The sequence below is a fragment of the Ursus americanus genome, chromosome 19 (genome assembly GCF_024610735.1).
Source record: "Ursus americanus isolate L20-20 chromosome 19, mUrsAme1.1.p, whole genome shotgun sequence".
Lineage (NCBI taxonomy): Eukaryota > Metazoa > Chordata > Mammalia > Carnivora > Ursidae > Ursus > Ursus americanus.
The window spans coordinates 31882573-31901414 of NC_142145.1; the positions used below are offsets into that span (position 1 = coordinate 31882573).

The 18842-nt window shown below is 39.1% G+C and overlaps 1 long non-coding RNA gene and 1 pseudogene across 1 annotated transcript in view; both read left to right on the forward strand.

Moving 5' to 3' along the window:
• LOC123787549 (axonemal dynein light intermediate polypeptide 1 pseudogene) overlaps positions 1–15914 on the forward strand; it is a 30249-nt pseudogene extending 14335 nt beyond the window's left edge.
• The window catches only part of LOC148108486 (uncharacterized), a 181878-nt gene that overhangs the window by 98398 nt on the left and 64638 nt on the right, over positions 1–18842 (forward strand). The gene's annotated exons all lie outside the window — the stretch shown is intronic.

An 18842-nucleotide genomic window follows, 5' to 3' on the forward strand; every position in this document is an offset into this window, starting at 1 on the left:
CATTTGTGGATTATTGCAAAAACACAGGAAGAATGTGAAAAGATAATGTTGTAAAGCCATCGGAATGAAATTGGTGGGAGGAACCCATTTCTCACTGTGTTCCCCAGCACCTCTGCACTCAGAATCCCAGCATTGTTTAAACCTCCATTCTATATAAGAAAGCTAATCAAATGACACTCAGGAAAATTGACTTGGGTTTTCAATCTAGTTTCAGATCTCTAGTGTACTTATTTCAAATGGCATTTGTTATTCTCTGCATATCCTTAGGAACATGCCCTGTCAAGAAATGCCATACAACTTCAAACCATGTTTTTTCCCACCTCTATAACTTTTTATGTATTCCCTTTTTACATTTTATTACAGCATAACATCTAAAAATGAAATAAAGATTATAGGCAATGCTTCAGGACCTAGAGTTCTATGCCTTGCCCTGAATATAAAACCGTGTTGATAGGAACCGCTGTTATACCTCTGTAAATTGCTCAAATCTCCCCACTGACCATCACTGTAATTATTTCTGCTTGGAAATGAAAGGTTTGATCGGCAGAGGGGTCTTTTTTTATGTCTATCTTTTCTTCCATTCATCCGAACTACACATTTCCCCTTGGTGGTGAATTACGGAGATTAAATCTATATTTATTTATAATACTTATCTCTGGGAGGGGGATAATCAAACAGAAATGAAGAGAAAAACAAGCAATCAATTTTTATAACTTTTTAAAGGTAACAGTATGAGAATTTGCTCTTCATTTTCATGATTTAATGAAATAAGAGTAATTGGTGTAATTGTTCTCTCTGAAATTGTGTATTTTGTACAATGGGGGAAAAGGAAGGGAGGGAAGAAAGGAGAGAGGGAGGGAGGGTGGGAGCGACGCATGGAGGGAGGGAGAGAGGTGTGGAGATTTCAAAGCAGAAATGGAATTTTCTAGAGACAGGGCAACTTCATCCAAAAATGTCTGCATTAATACAAAGGTTTCTGTAGTCAGCTAATTTTAAAGGCATGGAGTTTGTGATAAATTTATAGAGAAAGCCCTTTAGATTATTTCCCGTAGGTTTAAAATGTTTGTGTCAAATCTGTTCTCCATTCTTTTGCCTCTGCTCCAACTTTGTAACATGGCTCTCCTTTTTGGCCTCTGGCTCTATGCCAACATAGGGTTGATTGGTTTCTCCTTTCACCTGAATACCACTCTTTTTTGCCAAACATACCCGATGACTGGACTCATGCTTACATTTTACAGGAAACAGCAAGCATTCAAAGATGGGAAGGTGGTGGGATAGGGAAGGTGATATGTGTGTGGACGGAGCGGATAGGAGTCCTGACTCTGCCAGTTACCAACTACTTCCATATTCTCATCTGTCCACCCTCAAGGATTACTTGGAGGATCAAAATGAGTGAAGATTCTCTCCCCTACCTAGTAAGAAGGTACTCAAGAGGTATTAGAGGAAATAACTTTAATTAATAATAAGACAAAAGCATAACTAATAGGAAATCAGGGAAAGGAGGAGAAATAGAGAAAGTTAGAGGGTGTCAAAAGTTGTTTTCTTCTATTCATAGGGCAAGGATAACTATGGCTGTAATTGTGGTTGTATACTGTTAACTCATCCACTTTCCCCAAAGTCCCAGAGAGCAGGAATTTTTTTTTCCCCCTTCTTCTTTTCCATCTTTCTTTCTACCATTTTCCTCATCTTCCTTTCCTTACCTTGTTCTTTCCCTTCTCTCTCTGTCTCTCCCTCTTGGTCTCTGTCTCTCTCTCTCTCCCCCTTTCTTTCCTTACCTTTCTCTCCCTTCCATCCTTCTTTTCTTCTTCTTTTTTTCCTTTCCTTTTTCTTTATCTAAACTGAATTTGATAAGCCCCATGAAAGGGCAGTGACCTCAGCATACATTTCCTGGAGAAAAAGACCCTTTTGAGTATGGAGGTCCTAGACTAATGAGACCCAGGCTGCAATGTGGTGAGATGCTTTCTCCAGCATTCAAATCTCAGGGGATGAATAAAAGTCTATCCAAACCTTTCTTGTTTTTTTTGTTTTGTTTTGTTTTGTTTTAAATAAGAATGGAAAGACTCTCAATATGATCCCAGAGGACGTGCATGTCCTGGAACTGAGACTGTATAGATTTCTTCTATGAGCAGAGTTTCTGAGGAAATCCTATGCTCTGCACATGTATCTTACTTTGATGTGTAATCTCTGAGTCTTTTCGACTATGCACACAATGCTAAGTTAGTGGGGTTAAAAACAAAGCACGTGACTGCTTCTTAGAATCATTGAATTTAGATGCTATCTTGCTCCGTTTTACAGATGAGGAGACTAAGGCAACTTGCCCAATGCCACAGACTTAGTTGGATACAGAACTAACACTAGAGTCTTTCTGTCTGCATGTTAGGATGAGTAACACTCTAGCTATGTAAGTAGAACTGATCTCACTGGGTACACACAGATGAGTCCGCTAGTAGACATCTATGGAACACCATTAATTACCAGCGAGAGAGCCTAATTAGTGGAACAGAATGTACCAGCTTGATTTGACTGTGGTCATGCAAAGTCACCTTTGGTTTTTAGTAGACTAAGAATGCTTTAGCAATGACCAGAACCTTAAAAGCTTCCAAGATAAAAGCAAAAGTCCTTGCCTGAAAGAGGAAAGGGTGTTAAGGAAATTGTTAGTGTGAAATTCAGAAAGAATACCTGCCAGCGCACTGATTTCCCCATGCTTTAGTTGACTTCAGGTTTAAGAATTGTTTTTGATATGCATATCACTGCCTCTTGTTCGAGTTAATTTGTTTAAACATTCATGAAGGGGAAGGTTTTTTAATAGAAATGTGCCAAATGGTTTTTTTTTTTTTTTTCAATTACAGACAAACTGGGGTGTTTGCTGATCCATGAACAATGTGAATATTCAGTTGTGGGGAGTTTTACTGCCTAGTAACAAAGTTGTTGTTGTTGGGTTTTTGGGTGTTTTTTTTGTTTTTTGTTTTTAATTTTTGCCCTCTCTATTAAATGCCAAAATCTGTAAGGAAAATGATGGCAAACGATTTAGCATCAGTGTCCTCACAAATGGCTTGTTTTGAATAAGGCAGAGGTTGGACTGTGGCTTTATTAAGTTAAAGCAAAAAGAAAACAATTCTGTATGGGCGAGAGGCAGTGGAGGAAAGGATTTTGTGGGCTGACAAAATCAGTGAGGATGGAGGGAGATCAGCAACAGGGTTGGTGCTGTTAAGTTCATTTTATGATCCATTAGGTTTAGGACAGTGTTGTAGGAAATTGAGTCAGAGACTCCAGGGAAAGTTTGTTATCAGAGGCATGTTAGCTGACCTATCTTGGGGTTGGAGATCAAGGAATGGTCAGTGGATAGGTGAAGGTTCTGTGAGATCTGGCCAGTTTCTGCCCTGATCTTAACTTCTTCCTAGCCCCAACAGAGCATTTGGCAAATAGTGGAAGCTCAGTCGATATTTTTTTAATGAATCAGTGAATGACTACAGGAAATGAACAATAGAGGTTTGCCTAAGCAGACTAGCATTTGCAAATAGGAACATATTTTTAGTTGCAAATAACTTGGACCCCATTGGGAAGACTGAGGTTCACAAACAGGATGGCTCTGTAAAGAATTAGGCAAAGGTTTATGCTAGTGGAGCTAGGGTATAATATAACAATTTAGTTATAATTAGATGGCAAGAATTTAGTTTTTATGGGTAGAAGGATCATGAATAAGATGCACTTGGCTTTGAGCTGCTGAGCTTCTAAGCTAGTGACTAGGCTTCTTAAATTCCCTCACCCTGAAGACTGGATCAATTCCAGAGCCCAAGATTAAACAGAAGTGGGGAACTGACACCAATACAGAACTGTAGAAGAACCGAAAGCCAGGACACAATAACAAGTGATTTCGATCCCCTTTTATGGAACTTTGGGACACAAAGGAATATCGCTTGACGGATGTTTCTTCCAAATTACTAGCAGAAAAAGACAACTTTGGTTTTCAGAACCACAAGGGGTACTTCAATTAAAATTCCTTCCATCTTGGAATCTCTATGGATTTCATTGGCTAGAAAAGCTATTGTTCAGTTGAGCCTCATCATCGCAATCCATATCTTCTGCCATTTTCTGGATGCTGCTATCTCTGAGACAGATCACATAGAAGTCTGTGCCACTGAAGTCTCACAACCAGCAGAAGAAGGCGTGGCTATTGTTAACCATCTATCTTTAATGACAAGTCATTACTACTCCCCTTATCAAGAGATGATTGGCAGAATCTGCAAGAGATGACCTTTCCTTTCATCCTCAGGGAAAGAATGACTTTCTGTGGTATTTGCTCTGTTATAGAGTATTGGATAGGAACCCCTTCTCTCCTTCTTTAAATCTTTCAGGAAGCAGCCTCAGAATTATAGTCCTTCTCTGAAGAGTGGGTCAGAGGAGGGGTCGTTGGCATTTTTATTTTCTAATGTGTAGTATTCCAGGTTGGGACAATACTCTGGGTACACATAGGTGTGAGAAACTTACATGGAGGACAGGTCAAATTCCTGGGGAGATTTAGGACAAGTGAAGGTAGGATGATGCTAGTTGGTTGTTCGTATTCAAGTCAGTCTTCTTGATGTCGAGCCTTGGAATTGAAACGTAGATTGGGTCATGTTTCAGAGGTTCCAGTAAAGTTGGGAAGGACAGTAAAGTGTTGAAGTCTAGTTGTATGATGTTGGGTTAACTGGTGGCACCAGAACTTCCAGAAAATACTGTGTGTCTCTTTGGGCATGAGTGTTCTCTTTCTGCAGAATACTTAACATTAACAGAAGTGGTAGAAGGCTTTGCTGAATGCACTTGAGCATATCAAACAACAGTTCTGCATTTGCATAATTCTTGAACCTTGAAAAAACAGGAGTTTTAGCAAAAGACAAAGAAATGGAGAGAAATGGAGATAAACTGTAGTGAATAATAGTCATAGATGATGAAATAAAACATGGAGTAGTGACCCCCAGTGGCTTTGAGTTATGAGAATATATAGGTAGGTGTTTAAGTCAGCAGTTTGTAAAGGAGAGCCTGAGAAACAGTAGAAAGTAGGCAATGTATTTGTTGTGTTTTTATGGGAGAGGGAGATGTTAAATTCCCACATTCTCTATCTTAGCCTCTCCTTTAGGTCTTTGGATCTAAAATATGTTCATTATTTTTGTGGTCATGTTTTGCAAACCTCAAACTGGAACCTATAGTCTGACACTGACAATCAGAATATTTAAACCAGGGCATACCTACCTGGAATCTTCATTTCTTTTTTTTTTTTTTAAGATTATATTTATTTATTTGACAGAGATAGAGACAGCCAGCAAGAGAGGGAACACAAGCAGGGGAAGTAGGAGAGGAAGAAGCAGGCTCTTAGCAGAGGAGCCTGATGTGGGGCTCGATCCCATAATGCCGGGATCACGCCCTGAGCCGAAGGCAGATGCTTAACCACTGTGCTACCCAGGTGCCCCCTGGAATCTTCATTTCTTGATACCTTGCTCTCAGCTGGCAATGGAACTGGTTGTTGCAAATAAAGTAGATCCAATGCAATATCTCTGCATTTTTAAATTGACCTAATATCTGAAAAATCTATTTTGACAAAATACAGATCACTCTTAACAGAAGATTCCTCCATTCTGATAAGTTTTATGCCATGGACAGTTTAACTTCCTTCATATTTTCATTTGAAATATTTAGTAAAATCCCCATTTTTTACTCATTTTAAAGGACATTTTCTTTTAAAGAATGAGGAAGAATGTACAGGCATAATCCAAGGTCAGTATAATGGTGAATAGTGGCTACCCTTGGCATCTGCCATTCCTAGGTTATCAATGATATTAAATGATGCAGTAGTATGTGGAACTCATGGAAGTGCCTGATTTATAGCAGATAAGCAGTGACCCATTCTATTTATATGGCTGATCTTGTTTTAAAATATCTCAAATTGTCAATTTAAGGCCAAACCAAAGAATTTAAGTTTGTTCTTTGGTTTTCCTTGAAACTGTGTTCGCAGGAGCACTAGTATTCAAAGGAGATGCCTGGGGACTAATACAGAGGTAAAGAAGAGAAATATAACTGGTAATCAGGTGGGGTGGGACACATGGCCTCTGCCTTTATTCAAAGTAGTTTGACTTTCATTTGTTTTGGATAATAGCATTTTGCATGATATTTTCCTTTCTTAAAATATTGTTCTCTTGCCAATATGGAAGTTTTTCATTTAGGGAAGAGAGTGCAAAGGTTTATCTATGAGAGAGTTCTTAACAATCTTTATAAACACAGAAATGAACTTGGCGACTAATAAAGGTTTCTTCCAGTCTTCATCAATCTTTAGCTCAAGACCTTTAAGACTTACACAAGTCGGACTGAAAAGCCTTGATGGGTGAATGTACCTTCCCTTCGGAATAAAAAGACGCCAGTACTTAAGGCAACATGTTCTAGTCACAAATTTTCAGCAACTCTTCCCAGGAAATCCTCCAAACTAACCCAATCAGAGTTCATCTTTCCAATCCCTCTGCTCAAGCTAGGGAATGGTCTTTGAGAAATAACACTCCTGTAACTTTGGGTGCCACCAATAAGAAATGTTCTGTAACAAGAATTTTGGCTCTACTCTACCAATCCTTCTCATCAGCTTCTGTCATTTCTCTCAACAATTTCCGAAAAATCACTGGCCTGTCAGGTATACTAACCACCAAGCCTGACCTCAAATCCTGTCTTCAAAAAACTTTATACACTAATAAGAAAACTCAAGTGATTATTGATAAAACCCATCAACTTCCTTCCTCCACCGTTGTGAATAGAGCTCAGTAGCAATTCTTACCTGCTTTCTTTCAGTTCAGAAGATAAAATATCTCTCTGCTTCTTCAATGCCACTTCCTCACCTGTACTTAAATTTTCTCTAAGGCATCAATCAATCAAAAATTTACTTCTCTTCCATGCTCCTGAATTTTTTCCATCTATACATCTGTTCAAGAGTATCCCATCTTCATTCTGCCTTTGACTCCATGTTTTCTTCTAGCTACCAATAAGTTTACCTAAAGCAGCAATTAAAATTGTGTTTGTGTGTGTGTTATATTCTGTGGCAGGTGTTTGTATCAGAGTGTTCTTAAATGTGATAACAAAAATACAACTAGTATAAGAATGGAAACATAAAGGTTTTTTATTACTTTACATGCCTAAAATTCTGGAAGTGTGGAAGTTGGAGGTTCCAGGGCTAATAACCAGATGTCAGCTTTCATATGTAGCCTTGTCCCTCTTGGTTACAAGATGACTGCTACAACTCCAGAAATCATAGCCTTAGGTGACTCCATCCAAAGGCTAGAAGATGAAGAAAGGGCACGACCCTTTCTGTATCTCTCATTTAAAACTTTCACAGAAGGCTGTGGCATGTTTCTTCTCATATCTCCTTGGTCAGGATCACCACTGTGCAGGATTCATCCCTGGGGTGACTATGGGCCCAGAACCCCTAAAGTTTATGGCCACTTGATATCCAAACTAAATTAGAGTTCCTCAAGCAAGGACGAGGCAGGGGTGGAGGGTGGGTGCCAAAATGTTCCTTAAACTATGCCTTCAGTCAATCAGAATGTCAAGCCTGGGCATCACTGTTGGGTGCAGTTTTGCTGTGCTGCTCACACGGTCTGACTCCACTGGGGTCTCCAATAGGATATTTTGTTATTTTTTGTTAGTTGGTCTTTGGATTAAAGAGAAAATAAGTAGGTATTAGTATGTGTATGTTTGCAGATGGAAAAGAGAAATGAGGGGGCGCCTGGGTGGCACAGCGGTTAAGCGTCTGCCTTCGGCTCAGGGCGTGATCCCGGCGTTGTGGGATCGAGCCCCACATCAGGCTCCTCTGCTATGAGCCTGCTTCTTCCTCTCCCACTCCTCCTGCTTGTGTTCCCTGTCTCACTGGCTGTCTCTATCTCTGTCGAATAAATAAAAAAAAAAAAAAAAGAAAAGAGAAATGAGAAAAGTAGAGAAAATTCAGTAAAATTCATAAATGCATGACTATGTTTCTGAACTGAATTCTTAATTATTTATAACACTTGACTGCTTCATATGCATGTTGGGAAATCTACCATTTGAATAGCCATATGTCTATTGGTCCAGAAATAGAAGATATTAGGACAAAGGATCAGGTTGAAATTCAGGCTGGAATAAGCATTCAACATTACTCTAATTCATAATCCTTTCGAGTTATACACAGCTGTGACTATAAAGGAACACTTTCGACAACACACAGAGATGGATCTCTATTCATACCTGTGTTCCTCCAGGCTGAGGACCTATGCTGACTTTTCAATGATATTATGGACTGTTGGAAAATTTAAGAGGGATCTCACAGTGAATAGTAGTCTCTGCTGGAGGCAAATTTGAAGATAAGTCAAGGTTGATGCTTAACTATGTTTACATAGGTTTGCCAAATCAATATCATTTTTCTCTGTCTTTATTCTCGGTTCTTTTCTGGCATAACCTCATCTTCCCTCTCCCCTTTGGCGTCTCTACTCATTTCCTCTTGTCCTCCTCCTTTTCCTTATATCTGGAATTCCTTTTTCTCCTTCAATCTTTCCTTCTTGACTCTTATCTGGATTCCTTTGTTTTTTCTCTCCCCATTCCCTTCAACCTTAGGAGTCAACTAAGTGAATATTTGTTCCCATTGGACCAATTTACACGATTAGGGGTCCTCCCTGTTTAGTCTGCATTTCAGCTTCTGGGAACATCAAGGTAAACTGCAATAAGCAAAGTCCTTGTTTGGTCAGGTTTGACTATGTAGACAAACAATCTAGATAAATAATTCCCAACCTCGGCTCACAAAAACACCCTTTTTCTCCTTTGTAGTGTGTTTTCAGGCCTTAAATTTTTTATGTTCCTGCTTTAACACTTCACTTCACAATGCCTCCATAAAAAAGTAATGCCTTTTCTCTTTTGTTAAAAGAGGAATATCCTCCCAAGCAGCTATCTCTCAAGATGTGTTGAAATCCCAAGAGGAATTGTGTTTTACATTAAAAAAAAAAAAAAAAGCCTTCCCATCTATTATCTTGTTAGATAATCCCCCAAATCATGTGAGGTAGGCAGTGAGGCATACCTGCTTGAGAGAAGTTGGGTAACAATATAATAGGCTAATTGAGTACAGAACCTAGATCTCTCTCAGCCTGTACAGTACTGATACTTATGAATTTACATTAGAATAATTGTATATGAAACAAGCACATATAAAGACAGTGAATATGGAATAAACACATATGATTTTCTTCTCTTTATTTTCAAGGAGAAGTAGCATTTGCAATTACTCACCCCATGGAAGCTGGAATTGCTTCCCCTGGGTGACAGACACACCCTTATCTCTACAGGTCCAGCTGCATTTCTCTGTCCTTTAGTTCATTTTATTCAGATGTTTGACGTGGCATCAGGACCAAGCCCCAAAGGAGCATTGGTTTATTCTCTCCTTCCTCTCTTGGTTCTTTCTTTCTTTTTTCTACTCTCTTTTTCTCTCCCTCTCTCCCTTCCTTCTTTCCTTTTCCCTCCCTCCCTTCTTTCTTTCCTCCCTTCCTCTCTTTATCCTTGTCTCTGTCTCTACTTTCCATTTCTTTGTTCCCACTCCCACTACTAAGAAGTGATGAGAAATCCTTGATTCCCTACATTCATGTTCTCTTTGCTTTTATTCTTTTTTTTTTCCCTTGGTCCAATAATGTAATGCCAATTATTAGGAAATATATTTCACTGTGTCTCACACTATAATTTATAATCGACTTGAGCATTTCCTTCACATTCTTAATATCCCCAGTGTCGGAGAGAATTACAGCTGGAAAGCTGACTGCAGGCCTTCGTGTAACGAGAGGAGAAAAGAATGTTGTTTTCACAGGCAGATTTTCTGTTGCATGGTGGGGTTTCATGATTTTCCTAGAGAAGTTGGACTTTTCGAATGCATTTACAATTATTTTTGCCAAAAAAGAGACTTGATGATTAAGTTTTTCTTTGCTTTCTTCAATAGGAATAAAAAGATAAAAATGTTTCAGTAGATTAGTTTAAAGGAGAGAAACTTTACAAAGAGACTTACAAAGATATCCAATAGATGGGGATTCCTGGGCAGTGTAGATCTGTAATATGGCTCATTCTGTACATCTAACTTTCTCTGGCTCCTGGGTTCTCTCCTCTCTCTCTCTCACCCTCATTCTCTTTCCACACTTCTTTCTCACTTAGTCTCTACACACACACACACACACACACACACACACACACACTACATTAAGGTGAACTCTTTGAAGATAAATAAAATCTATATCTTTCCTTCAAAATTCAGCAATCAGCTCCATCTCTGTTCTGGGAACTCTGTTTTTTAAATTTTTTTATTTTATTTTTTTGCCAAAGACAAGATTTATGAACTTACCAGGAGTTAAGACAGAGCTAGACAGAAAAGAGAAATAGAAAAAAAATTATTTTGGCAATAGATGGTGAATAGGAAAGGAAGTGAGAAGAGCACAGAAGATAAAGACAAGGTAGAGAGAAAAATTAGTCCCTCCTGGGCAAGCAACATGCCATCTGTGACCGAGACACGAGGGAATCCCAGTGAAATTTAATATCAAGACCTTGGGTCCTTTGTCAGGCCGGGACACACACACACACACACACACACACACACACACACACACACACACTTTTTCTTTCAGGGCCACCAGCCCCAGAGACTTTGTCTCTGTCCTATTTTTATATTGCAAGCATGCACACATCCTCTTGTACTACTTCTTATGTAACTCAGGGGTAGACAACAACCTCTCTAGGTACCTGCCCTCCTCTTGTCCTTGTCCTACTCTTCCTGGAAAAAGCAAACAGGTACTTATATTTGAGAATTTCTGTGCTAACCAGGATAGGAAAATAGATAATAACAATAATAAACTAGAAGCAGTTACAAACATTTTCAGATTTTATATATGATCAAACTGTCTAATGTGCATTTTATAAAATCCTCTATAATTTGTCCACCCATTCAAAGAAATGATACCCTTCCATACCATTTTTATAAAATAGGTCATGGTCCCAGTGGAATAATTTTGATTTAATTATAAATATTTTCTTAACATTGGGCTCCATAGTTTAGAATCTTATTTTTTTTGTTTAGTTGTCTTTTCTTTATTATTATAAGTAGGCACAATACATTTGTCCATATGAAATAGACTGAGTCGTATAAAATCAACCATTGACTCCATGAAACATACTTCCTTGGACTGTAGGCAAAGACAAATTCAGCAATATTACCAATGCTCAATGGTAACCAACTAAGATATGGTCTCTTAATTTCCTAGGGTTGCCATGACAAAACACCATGAACTGGATGGCTTAATTAAAACAAGAGAAGTTTACGCTCTCACATTTCTGGAGGCTAGACATTTGAAATCAAGGTGTCGGCATGGTTTGTTTCTTCTTGGGGGTGAAATGAATAATCTTTTCCATGACTCTCTTCCAGCCTCTTAGGTTTGCTGTTGGTTGTCAGCATTCTTTGGTTTATAGATGGGTCAGTCCAATCTCTGCCTTCACCTGCTGTTTTCTCCATGTGTCTGTGCCAAGTTTGCACAAGTGTCACATTAGTACACATTAGAACATGGTGTTTCCTCTATGCATGTTTGTCACATTAGTGAGAACACAAATCATATTGGATTTAGGACCCACTTTAATCCAGTATGACCTTGCCTTAACTAATTACATCTGCAAAGATCCTATTTCCAAATAAGGTCACATTCTGAGGTTTCAGACAGATATGAACACTATTCAACCCACAACAGATGGTAAACAAGAACCCTTCTACTTACCTGAAAGGCAAAATAAAACAAGATGGTATTCTTGAATATTTTATTCCATTATCCACTTAGTCTGTATTTTATTCTTCTGCAGAATAGTGAAGTTTACATGTACTTTTAGGGTGAAACAAGTCACATTGACAGCTACTTTACCATATCTAGATCATTCCTTGAAAATCAGTACAAATGTCAGAGTCACATGCCCAGTGCCTGGGGTTCTGACAATAAAATGTACTTTTTGTTTTGATTTAAAGTTGTGTATTTGTAATTCACATGACTAGACAGAAAAACTTCTTCTTAAATTTTTTTTCTTTTTTAAATTTAAATTCAATTAATTAACATATAGTGTATTATTAGTTTCAGAGGTAGAGTTCAGTAATTCATCAGTTGCATATAACACCCAGTGCTCATTCCATCATGTGCCTTCCTTAATGCCCATCACCTAGTTACCCCATCCCTCCTCCCCTCCCCTCCAGCACCCCTCAGTTTGTTTCCTATGCTTAAGAGTATCTTAAAAAAAAAAAAGTATCTTATAGCTTGTCTCCCTCTCTGATTCTGTCTTGTTTTATTTTTCCCTCCCTTCTCCTATGATCCTCTGTTTTGTTTCTTAAATTGCACATATGAGTGAGATTATATAATGATTGTCTTTCTCTGATTGACTCATTTCGCTTAGAATAATATTCTCTAGTTCCATCCACGTGGTTGCAAATGGCATGATTTCATTCTTTTTGATGCCTGAGTAATATTCAATTATATATACACACACACACACACACACACACACACACACACACACACACACACACATCTTCTTTATCCATTGATCTGTTGATGGATATCCTGGCTCTTTCTGTAGTTTGCCTATGGTGGACATTACTGCTATAAACATTGAGGTGCAGGTGCCCTTTCGAATCACTATATTTGTATCCTTTGGATAAATACCTAGTAGCACAATTGCTGGGTCAGAGGGTAGCTCTATTTTCAACTTTTTGAGGAACCTCCATACTGTTTTCCAGAGTGGCTGCACCGGCTTACATTCCCACCAACAGTGTAAGAGGGTTCCCCTTTCTTTACATCCTTGCCAACATCTGTTGTTTCCTGACTTGTTAATTTTAGCCATTCTAGACAGAATAACTTCTAAAATGACTTTCAGAGAACTAAATATTTCCTAACTTGATCTACTCAGGAGAGCTTCTAGTAAAGACCAGGAGTTAAAAGGAAGGCATATCAATTGAAATTGGTGAAAAAAATCATTCTATGTGGTGGTAAACCATAAAAACATAAATATTAACCCCCCCCAGGAAAATAGGGTCATCTCCACAGTTTGTATTATTTTTTTCAGAAGAAAATGTTTTATTTTCAAATTACAGTTTTATACCTGTTTATAAAACAAACACATTTGCTCTTTAGTCCCTCTCATCCCAGATTCTTGTCAGAGCAGATTTTCTGTCAATCTAGTTAAAATTTTGTATCAAACCTGTCCTTCCTCCCACCCCACCATGCTCTTGTAGTTTTATTTTGTTCCATAATAAAATAATTTGTGAATAGGGCTTAGAAGTGGCCTAGGGTAGCAATTAAGAACATTGATTCTGGAACTAGATGGATTGCATTCAAATCCAGTCCCCACCAGGTGTGAATTTGGGTCAGGTACTTGACCTCTTTGTGCCTTAGTTTCCTTATTTACAAGATGTGGATGGTGAAAAGAGTACGTTCTTTATAAGAATATTAGGAGGATTAAATGAGTTAATATCTCTAAAGCTCTTATGCATTATAGAGTATTTGTAAAATAACTAAACGTCTGCTAGAGCCGAGGCTTACTGATGATGGTTCTGTGTCTTGCATCTCTATTATTCTCTATGGCACCAAACAGTGTTCTGCACTTAATAGATATACAACCCAATATCTATTTGCATACTGTATAATTGAATTGAGGTGAATTATCTTCCCCTAGCAAAATTCTTGTCCCTACATATGGATTGATTTTATTTAGGGGGAAGAGGGATGTCTGTCCCTCTTGGAGGTTTACGGAGCTCTATGGAGTTAGGAACGAACTGATCAGTGCGCATCGAGCATAGCACTGAACATTTTGAAAAGGTCTTTTGCAAGTATCTTTTCCAACTTCTCTTGTCCGAGCTAAATAACCCAGCTCAAAACTTATCTGCTCTTAGAGTCTTTTACATTAACCTCAGAAATATAGCTCTTCCCCTGTATTCCTCAACATTATTTTTGTGTTCCATAAGAATATGATTTATAAAGTTACTATAGTTTGTAAAACTGGAAGGCATGGTAGAAGTTTCCAGGCCAGTGGTTATTGCCAATGGTGCAGATCACAATCCACGTGGAATTTCGATTTGTCTTTTAATACACATGACTGGGGCCCATCATCAGAAAATTTGGATTATATAAGACAATAAGGTATTGGTTTCATGTTTAAGGTCTGAAGTCAGATAGGACTTGATACATAGTATGGCCCCTTTTGTTTGTCATCAAATGACTCAGACAGTGCTTGTCAAACTTTAATGTACACATGCATCACTGGGGCACTCTTAAAAGTGCAGATTCTGATTCAGCAGGTCTGCAAGAGGGCCCAGGATTTTGCATTACCAGCAGCCTTCAGCCAATGATGGTCCAGAGAACCATACCTTGAGTATTAAGGACCTAGAAGCTCATTGCTTAATATATCAAAATCTCAGTTTCCTCAATGTCAAATAGAGCCTCATATGTCAAATTAAAGATCTAATGTATAAGAAGTAGCTTAACCACATAGCCATGCATTAATAAATATTAGACATTTTATTAGCATCATTATTAAGGCCAGCTTCATGGGCTTGGCCCAGTATAGTTGCACAGAGCTCTGTCTTAAAGGGGCTCTGTATTTGGTTTAATGCTCTTGTCACCATCTTGAATTCTTTATAATTTTATCTTTGAACTTGTATTTTGTAAGTGAAGTTCAGTGGGGCAATGGGGCATCCATGTGAGCAGAGTAGATTCTTGAAATATGCATTATTACCAACATTACCTGCCAACCATTTACATTTAAAACTTACAAGTTACCAGCAGCACAGAATTCTGATGGACCCAAAATGAATCTGAGTTCAGTAAGACTCAAAAGTACAAGGTAAATGTGTTACCTCTATGACTAAGGCCACGCTTTCCCCCCAAGAGACCATGCTTTCCATTTGAACAAGAACTTGCTCTGAATGAGGAATGAAGACAATTGCAGTCTAAGAATCACGAACATTCCAGGATCTCTATTATATCCTCTCCTACTCAAGTTACTTCTCTGTAGATTAGCTAACCACTTACACTGAAAATATGCCTTAGAAGGAAAGAAAAAAATAGGGCAACCCACAGTTCTTTCCTTTTCCATTATTTCTTATTTATCATTCAGCTGAAAGTGGAGAGTAGTGGTAGAACATATGTGTATCAGAAAGGGAGACAAGGAACCCCAAAGCAGGCGGGTTCCCACTGAAAGTCAGTCACCAGCATCCTGGACCCTCAGGTCCAGTCCTACAGGCACCAAAGACCAAGCTCCCTTCAACTTCCTGTGTCCCAGATCCTACAAAGAAGGCAGAAGAAATCTTGAATGTCATCCTGCCCCCAAGGGAGTGGGAGGCAGACACGGAGCCATGGATCCAGCAGGCGTCCAGCACCGCCTGCGCTGGGATGGATGCGGTGCCTCCCTGCAGCAGCTGGGTCTGAATCTGCAACAGCAGCAGGCCCGGGAGGCCGCCATCTGCCCGGTGCGAGGAGAGCTCTACCCGCAGTGTTTTGACGAGCTGATGCAGGAGGTCACCATCACTGTGCGGAGAGGGTTCTGCCTTTGCTGCAGGTCCGGGACCCGATCCCTCTGACCATCACCACCTACCAGACCTCACATGAGAGCAGCGTGGTGTTCGACTCGAGGAAGGCACTGCAGCCTGAACAGAGAAGTCAGACATGGAGAGGAAAATTGCAGAATTAGAAACAGAAAAGAGAGGTTTGGAGAGGCAAATGAAGGAGCAGAAGACCACGTGTGAGGCCACGGAGAAGCGAGAGGGCGCGGGGAGACAGGTGGAGGAGAAGCGGCACGACAAGGAGACTCCGTTCCTCAAGCGGACAAGTCGACAGCTGAACGTCCAACTGGAAGGCGCTATTGCACCAAAGAGGTGATGATTACCCTATGGGTCTGCAAGCACTGCAAGCACTGTTACCTACCACAAGCCCCTTCTAATAAAAGAGCTAGTTTCCTGAAGAAAACAAAAGGAAAATGCATATAGTTGTTCGTTTTGTGTAAGGTCCACTGTTCTGGTAAGAGCAAAATATATATGGATATGTGAGCTCAGACTGTGAAGCGTGCAATTTTGGTGATTCCACACATAAGTACTTTTATATGTGCACTTTAAACTGGCATTGTGCAATATAAAGATGAACACTAAAAGTCATGCAAATAATTTAAATTGGATTTTTCACTAATTAGAATGACATTAAATAGCAAATAAAACACACCATGACAGGTTGAACAAGAGACCACGGAATAAAGGGGAAAGCTTTATATTTTAATATCTTTAATGGATACTTTATTGCTCTGCTTTTTGAACTGGAGTCCCTCTAGTTTCATTTTATACTGAGCGCCAGAGATTATATAGCTGGCCCTGCCAACATTATTATAATCACTATCAACAGGTCTGGGTGGGGCCTCAAGTTGAAAATCCCTGATAAAACTAGAAGTAATTTTGCAAAATTATACAGATCAGGAAACTTATCTACAATTGAACACAATTCTCACCCTATAATTTATTGGTAAAACTAACAATATTTTTTACTTTGCACAAATATTGTATTCTGAGCAAAGTCTGATTATTTTATGCTGTGTTCAGATTCTCCTTCGGGAAGAAAATATCAGCATGGTGCTTGTTCTGTCTCTCGTCATCTAGAATTGGTCCCTATCTTTCCTGGATGCACGTCTTATTTCAGTTGGCCACACCTGTGACACAGACCATGCTCTCACTTGCGTTGGGATTACACATCGTACCTCAACCCCAACTATACTGAGCCTTGAAGGCCTTCCTTGTAGCACCCTTCACCTTGGATAGATTTCCACACAATATTGTCTTTTCCTGATGAGTGAATGAGTGAATAGGCTAAGTAATTGAACAGACTGTGAACCCATTTTAATAATTACCAAAGGAAGAGAGGTCAGATTCTGAAGTGCTATGTTAAATTCTAGTTTTGACCACATTTATGCTTTCACCAGACAGGAAGCAGCCATGTGTCAGTTATCATAGAGTGTTGTCTTCATCTTTCTGGAATGAGGCTCTTTGATTCCACTATCTCAATTTATTATTGTGAGATAAATAATAGTTCTTATAATTGAAAGTGAGCAGGAAGACATGGGACACAATTTTTAAAAGTAAGAACTGCCTAAATTGGTCCTCAACTGATGTAGCGTCTGCCCTGTGTAGACATCTTTAAATCCATATTCCATTCATATAGTCCCAGCCTGAGCAGCTAAGACTTCCACCCCATATATTGCACAATTGACTCTCTGCCTTGTGTGTGGCGGGGAGGGGAGGTGGGGGAGTTTGCTCTCCTCTGGTGCTTCATGTATCATCCGGTGCCAGAGGCTATGAGAATACAACATTGATGGACCAATGGGCTGATCCAATATGGCAAATCCTATATTCCTGCTTGCGTACAAATGAATAACCTCATATAGTTCTGCACACATTCAACAAAATGATGAAAGGGAGAAAAAAACAAATGGAATTTCCTGATCATTGCATTCCACTTTATTTCTCTGTCCTAACTTTGTAAGTGAATTCAATGTCTGTAGAAGGCAATTGATGGCTCTAAAAGAAAAGGAAAGAAAAATGTTAAAGCCCCAAACCACAATTTGAGCATTGTTAAGCTTGGTTTTCTTTTCCTGCTGGAATCCTCAGCTGGGCTGCTCATGTTGCCGCCTTCAAAGGTCATCTCAGCATTTCAGAGCTCAGGGATTGTAGATTCTGCAGGACAGGGCTGCAGCCCTAGGTCTGCTGCCTCTTATTAGTAGGAAGAGCAAGGAAATGAGGACAAAGAAGGGAAGAATTGAGTAGGCATGTAGGAAAGAAGAAAGTGCTTCAGTTTGTCTCCAAACCTCTCAAATATGTCTTCTAAGGGATTATGCTCCATGCCCATCATTTCACTTTCTCCGCAGCCTGCCCTATGCACACTTTCAACTTCTAACTTTCTAGAATGCCCTACAATTTAATTTTTCTGCCTATCTCATTCTTGTGCTATACATTCTGTGTCCAGCCTCCAGTATGAAGTCTTCCTTAATCAACCTAGACTGCAATATTCCTCTGTCACTGTGAGTTTGAAGGATTTATTATATATTTCTTATTTGTCATCATGTTGCTCTACACCTTAATTTTTATTTTGCACAAACACATGTTTCTTCCTATTCAGTAGGTTAATTAAGGGAAGGTATTGTGCTTTTCCTCACCTACAGTTCTGGGTAGTGTCTTTTACATCATAAATTCCTAATTAATATTTATTAACAAAAATTACTGTGTTGTCCTTAAAATAAGTATATGTAGGCCATTTGTTTTTATATACATATATGTATATACACACATAAATACTTAGGCATATATATACATATATGGGTATATGTGTATGTGTGTGTGTAGTGATTTTTCTAAGTAAGTAATTTGCTCCATAGTCAGTTGATTTTCTTTATTTTGAAGCTCCTACACTGGTTGAAAATAGCTGAACAGAACCTTTATTTCCAAGGGCCAAGTGCCACCAAGCACTACCCTATTACCAGAACTGCCCACACCCCTCTCCTTTTCCCCCTCCCCCCAGCATTGAGCATCAAGGACCAGGAAGTCTGATTCCAACTTGATTATATCTAGGTGGCGAAGGGACGAAGGAGGATAACCCATCCATCATACCCCAATCAGCCAATTTAAAAGATCAGGGCATATTAACCAGACAAGAATGAGCAGGACAAATGTGCAAAAGGCCCAATGGGCATAAACAATATATGCAACGCAAGGAGCCAATACTGCAGAAAGAGCACAAAAATAATTGAATGCGAACACTATACATAAATCC